At 45.6% G+C, this 6,574-nt stretch overlaps 1 pseudogene; it reads right to left on the bottom strand.

Annotated features, from left to right (window-relative positions):
• Positions 1-92: 92 nt before the first annotated feature.
• LOC142576880 (U2 spliceosomal RNA) lies at positions 93-271 on the bottom strand (annotated as a pseudogene).
• Positions 272-6,574: the final 6,303 nt, after the last annotated feature.

The following is a 6,574-nucleotide window of genomic DNA, read 5'->3' as shown; positions in this document are numbered from 1 at the left end:
GGTAAGGAACTTCGGGGGCTGCTACTTCAAAAATTTTTACAGCAAAGCTGTTTATGGCTAGAGTTCCGTGCTTTTTTGTTCTGCGTGTGCAAAAACCATGTGCCGATCCTGGAGATAGTGCAATGCAGGGCCGACCCGCGGCGGAGGTGAAGCAGGCGGAAGAACTCCGCCAACTTGCAAAAGTAAGCTTAATATCTTGCATCGAAATACAACCCGTATCAGATATTAAGCTGATAAGAACAGATACTACACTTTGACCCGCGTCGGCTATGTCTACATTCGCAATGCCCTCTCTTTGTCGGCGTTCCAAGCGCTTGCTTATCTACCTTCTTTCCGCTCTCCCGTGGTGGCGGTCCAGCCGAAACGTCACGTGTGTCTATTTCCTCCGGCTCCTCCGGGCCGCGGTACCGCCGTCCAGGCGAATGTATATAATAATCACGGTAGATCAGTTCGTAGCGTTGTTCATAATTCTGTGTCACCTCTGTGTCGTGTGCAAAACAGCTTCGCTGGCCATCCACTTTCACAGAGTGGTATGGCTAATGATTTTTTGGTAAAACTCCTTGGTTGCGTCTTTTCTGGCTTATGAAGCTTCCACGATGAGGGGCTTTTTTTTTCTCTGCTTTATTTTTCTATTGCCGAAGCAGAATTTACTCACTGAATTTACTTAGTGAACCTCACTGTTACCGCGATCTGAGGTTTCGTAAGCCAGAAATTTTGTGTAAATGACGAACGGAGTTCCCGCACCAACTTCCTGTGGCGTCACAACCTTTTGGCAGTTCATCTTGTCTGGCTAAATGCTTGTACGTAAAGAAGGATTACGTTGCATTCTAAGTTATAATCGAACGTTCAACATAGGAACATTTCCTCGGGTAAAACGGCACAAACACGAGATAATGCTTTGAAATCAGTGACATCACACTGACTGACGTGGCTAAAACACACTGACTAACATGAGTGACTGTGCGGGTAACCGCGGGTCTACATTGTCGCGGCGTCGTGCTTTGTTGTCCGCGGTGCAGGGACCGCAGTCTTAGCCTTGTAGAAGAGTGCCTGCATTGGCTGCAGAGGGCTGTAGAATCAAAACTAAGCTGCCACCGGTGGCCCACCGGTGGCCCACCGGTCATACGAATGGACACATGGCGTACCCTTGCCCAGCACGTGGGTTTCTTTGGGGGTGAATTGCTCTGAGAAAGTAGCCATCACCATGCAAATCCAGTCTAACCCTGCGGGGCCAACAAAACCACGAAAGAAAAAGGGGGGTGAGGGATCTGGATGGCAGTAGTTTCTCATGCGGCGTTCCACAATGCGCCTGTTATGTGGGGACGCCCTCGGGTTGGAGAGAAACGCTCCTTGCTTGACCGCGAGCGCGCTTGTACCCGTGTCGTCTACTTTCTGTCAGTCCTCGTCTTGCCGAGCTGTTTCCCTCTTCGAGAGAATGCAGCAAACCAACTAGTCCAGCGTCGCTCACTGCTGGTTGTACCCATCCCACCGGTAAGTATGTGTCCGGCGGCAGTACTCGTCTGCCTCCAACAATTGCGGTGGAGGCTCCACCAGAACGGCGTCTGTGCTCGGACAAGGACCACCCAGAGACCACGCCTAGAAATCTCTACAGCGCCTTCTTTCGAGATGCGAACCCCCGCAAGTAGACGAGAACTATAGGCCGGCTCACATCTCTACCCATCAGAAAAAACCGCCGAATTTCGGGACCGAGATTCGAGCCCAGTGCCACTCGAATAGGAGGCAGACGCTCAACCGCTAGGCCACTGCTGCAGTCCTGGGTCTGAACCTGGTATAGCAAATGTACATATATAAGGCATTTAACTTTCTTCCACATGAGGGATCATGGAGCATAGTCTTCTACATAAATTACCGGAGGGAATGGCACTGCGATCGCTCCGCCACCATGGAAAAGAAAGGTCGTGCATGGGATCCCTAGCCTTTATGCTTGTGACTTTACGCTATCTTGTAGTGTTCGTTATTACGCTTTAATTCATCAACGCACGCGTTACTTCGCCAAAACATTTACCATGGTGTCCTCCCTCACTCCCTGCCCCCCTCCCCCCCCCCCCATTCATATTCCGCGAGATATTATATCGGTTGTGTTCGCAGTCCTCCCAGGGCAACTGTATAAATTCTTTGTTCCCAAAACGCATTCATAAAGCTTCGAATTGCTTCCATGCATAATTCACTGCAATTTCATAATTAATCCCCTGTCTTTGAAGTTTACCTACATACTGCCCATAACCTGCACCTTATTTTCGCAATATATAAGCAAAGGAGGAGGAGGAAGCAGGAATAGACGGAAAGACGGAAAGTTAGCCAGTTCTCAGACCGGCTGGTCCCAGGACCCTTTCCTGGGCGTTTGTCAAGACTATCTAACACTCTTGAGAGTTCTTTGCTGAGCGCACTGAAGCGGGAACACTCACAGAGAAGGTGGGATATTGTTTCCTCGCAGCTACAGTTATCGCATGTAGGGCTGTTGGCCACTCCGATCCGAAATGAGTAAGCATTCGTGAAGGCCACGCTATGCCACAAACGGCACAAAAGCCTCTCCTCAACTCTAGATAGTCCTGACGGAAGACGTAGTCGTAGATTCGGATTCAAGTTGTGAAGACGAGCGTTGGTAAAATCCGTCGAGTTCCACTGTGCAAGTGCAAGTTCACGTGCGAGCTAATGAAGTCCTGCATGCAATGTATTGAATTTTGTGGTGACGGACTTCGCGGAAATAACCACTGCTCCTGCTGAGCTTGCGGAAGAAACTGAACCATCCGTGTAAATGTGAAGGCGTCCGCTGTGTTTCTCACGCAGGAGCAGTAGTGTGGCTTGCATGCTGTAGGGCTAAAAATGACGATTGTGTTTTCGTTTGGATTCTAGGAGTAGTTAGGAGAGCTTCGAATGAATGTAAGTAACACAAAACAAAATGCCTGGTTTAGTTCACTGAGGACATCGCTGAAACCAAGTCGGAACGTGTTATGACGTCTGAAAAATAGGGAAAGAAAAATTGACTGCTCCCTAATTATTTGCAACGCTTCTAACCGGACTAAGAACATAAATGCCGCAAATTGCAGTTACCATCTTCCCCCTCCCGTTTCCATAAAATATAGGCCTATTGTAACCTGCAGCTATTTCGGGACACTGGGAAGCATAGCTGCATGATAGCGGCCATATCATACGCTCTTAAAATTGAATACGAATTTTTTTACACAGGCTGTGTTTGATCCAACCGCATTAAACTTCGCACAGAGAGTTTCCATAGTGTACCACCAATTTTCGCTAATTTTGCTCTTGGTGGCTTTTATAGTTCTGCAGGGCAGCGGGCTCATTTCTTCTTCACTCGTTAGACACGCTCATAACACTCTAGAGTGCCTGCATATGCAATTTATTGCGAAAGCCCCAATTACCGATCTATATTGAACTTACCTACACATCACCGATTAACTTGTCCTTACAGTGACCTAACATAACGAAGCTGTCTCCTTTACTTCAGTGAAGACACCAGGCGAAACTAACATATCATGCAAGCATCAAAAAGCAAAAGGCAAAAGATGACGGTTCAATAATTATTTGTAGCGCTTCTAAGCAAGCAAGAGACGTTAGAACTACATGACACATTGCACTTAAAATGCTGCCTATTCCTTCAAAGTATAAGATATATGAAACGCAGAGTTGAGTTCTTTTAGGATACCAGGAAACCTAGCTAATAGCAGCAGCGTGATGCTTTCGAACAATTGCTTACAATTTTTCTAACGCTGTATTTCATCAAAACGCATTTACCATCGTACATAAACTTGGTGTATTGTTCCCCTTATGGTCGCGAAATTGGATCGCAGTTGTAATTATGCCAGCGCAGCCGTCTACGCTTTACACCGCTCGTAAAACAGATTAATAACGCTATGGACCACTTGCGTATGTATTCTACTGGAAAATGCGAATTTAAACCATCCGTTTGGAACATTGTCTAAGCGTTGGCCATACCATGCCCCTAATTTCCCCAGATATAAACAACATGCCTGGTTTAGCTCACCGAGGACACCGGAGAAACAAACTACGAATTTTGTGATATGCACGAGAACACATGAAAAAACTTGAGTTTAGTAATTATCTGCAAGACTTTCATGTAAAGCAGGAAAGTGAAAGTCCCACAACGCATTTCGCTTAAAATTCTGTTTATTTTCACGGAATTGGAACCGCTTCTCGTGCTGTTTGTTTTAGGAGTCTGTGAAACATTTTGATTAGCGGCAGTATGACACTGGAATGCTTCATTGAGTAACTTTATACAAAGGCTGCAATGAACCTGCACAATATAAACATATATCGCCCGTCACTCAGAACATTGCTTCGTACTTCAAATAAATATATACACCGTCCCCCGCATATTTTACCGAGGATATCGGGGGAAAACTACTAAATGCCGTGTGTAACGCATAACGACCGGGAGAAAACGACTATTCAGTAACTGTTTTCAGAGCACATAAGCAACCTATACAGTGGAAGTTTTCGGTACACGTCACCAAAAATGGGCCTCATCTTTTTTTTAATACGAAATATCTACTGTTCTTCCTCCTTCCGGCACACAAGTAAAAATGCAGTTCTTATTTAGAAACAGCCTCAAAATGAAATCGTCAATGTCGGAAGTGACTCATGCCTTTAGGAAAAATTCAAGTCAGTGTTCTATAGGTATTGGAATCGATCTGCACGTTCTAACAAGGTCCTTTTCACGAGCATATCTACGATAAGTCGTGATTCCGCAATGAAAGTCGACAGTTACACCTGTAAGAAGTTTGAATACATGTTGATGGTGATAAGATACTCAGACGTACTTTGACGTACTTTGCCCCCTACCCGATAGATACGCATATATGCCGTCCTGCTTCCGTTCGTGGCTGCCTTACCGGATTACAGGCACCGCAATTTTTGCAGTACGATGAAATTATTAGGGGAGTACGAATAGCAATTCGTGAGACCGAATCAAATAAGAGTCGAATAGTGCAAGAAGCGAATCGAATACAAATCGAATAGTGCCCGAAGGGAATTGAGTCGAATCAAGCATCCAATATTTTAAAAATAATTTGCGAATAGTGCACAACCAACAATATTCGTGTAATCGTATTCACAACAATACAAAATTTATTTCATTACACTGCACTTTATAAAACATACTTCATTAAAAAAACGTAAAAGAAGCATTAGGAACAACTAAGCAGATTGTTCTCAAACTCGGGGCTCTTCGGTGCATACGTGTCATGCATTATCGAACAAAGCTTATGATCACTTACGCACATACGCTACTAAAAGTGAACATACGCTACTGTGTGCGCTTTTATTTAGATGTTGCTGTACTTTATTAGTTTGTCTTCCGCTATTGCAAATTTCAGGGCTTAAACAATGCTGCATTTACTGATGTATTCTCTTGATATTGCTGAATATTTTTCCATTGTGAGAACCCCCTGTACTTTAAGCCTCCTACGATAATGCCGTTCAGGCGATGTAGGTACACCGAATAAATAAAAAATAAACAAACTAATTGAGCTAACCTGGAGCGCCACATCTTTGCGCCACCTAACAAGGAGGAGGAGGAAAGAGAAAAGTAGAAGGCAGGGAGGCTAACAAGAATAACGTCCGGTTGGCTACCCTACACCGGGGAATGGGAAAGGGGAAAACAAAGATAACAGGAAGAGAGAGGAGGGAAGGAAAGAAGGAAATTGCGGCAAGTTTGCTGACGCGTGTGGTTCTGCAGAAATTACAATAATAGTCACAGACGGTCGCACAAATCCGTCGTCCTGCCACCTAACAAACTTAACTGTACGCTTACTACACAGATGCACATGTACCCAAACCCCGTAAAATTGCACGTTTTCTATCCCGACGCGTACCTCAGCGACACGTGCGCCCCTCGTGCGGAGACACATCGACGCTCGCACGCATGCTCTGGGAGTGCGGAAGCGCTCTTCCCGACTCTACCTCGACCAAGTGGGAGAAGTCCCTCAGACGCTCACTGCTCGCCGACCAGCAAGGGACCGTCCTGCAGGCCTGCGAAGCGGCCGCTACCCTGTCCCTCCCTCCATGGGAGACGCCCGCGACGCGCGAAGTGCGTCCTGCAACACGACATTAACGTTTTCCAGTCCAGTCCAGTCTACACTTTCGCGGCCAAACCATACGTGCGCGTAATCTGCGGTGATGGCATAGTGAAAAGAAAAAGCTATATTTGTCAAGTTCGAATCGTCGCGGCAGATGGTGCCGCTATATTGTATAAAGCATGCCACATAGAAAAGCATTCGGATATATTACGAAGAGAAACGCATGTGATGCCATCTATAATAGTACCAAACAATACCAACTACTTAAACGCCATGTCTTTATAAACAGCATTTTAATTGCTGTACAGACTGTACAGTCTGTACAGACTCGCATCGTCTGCCTTTCAGAAAAAAAAAAATGTTTAAATTTTAATATTTTTGCTTGAATATGTTGCAGTATGAACACCGTACGCCTTTTTCCAGCGAGACAGCTGTCTGCTGAACTTCTTTTACTCATTTCGCGCAAATCGAACAACAATTATTCCGACTTCCGTCCC

This window comes from Dermacentor variabilis, chromosome 3 (genome assembly GCF_050947875.1).
Source record: "Dermacentor variabilis isolate Ectoservices chromosome 3, ASM5094787v1, whole genome shotgun sequence".
NCBI lineage: Eukaryota > Metazoa > Arthropoda > Arachnida > Ixodida > Ixodidae > Dermacentor > Dermacentor variabilis.
The sequence above is the reverse complement of the archived record's forward strand: the minus strand, read 5'-3'. Positions and strand labels throughout refer to the sequence as shown.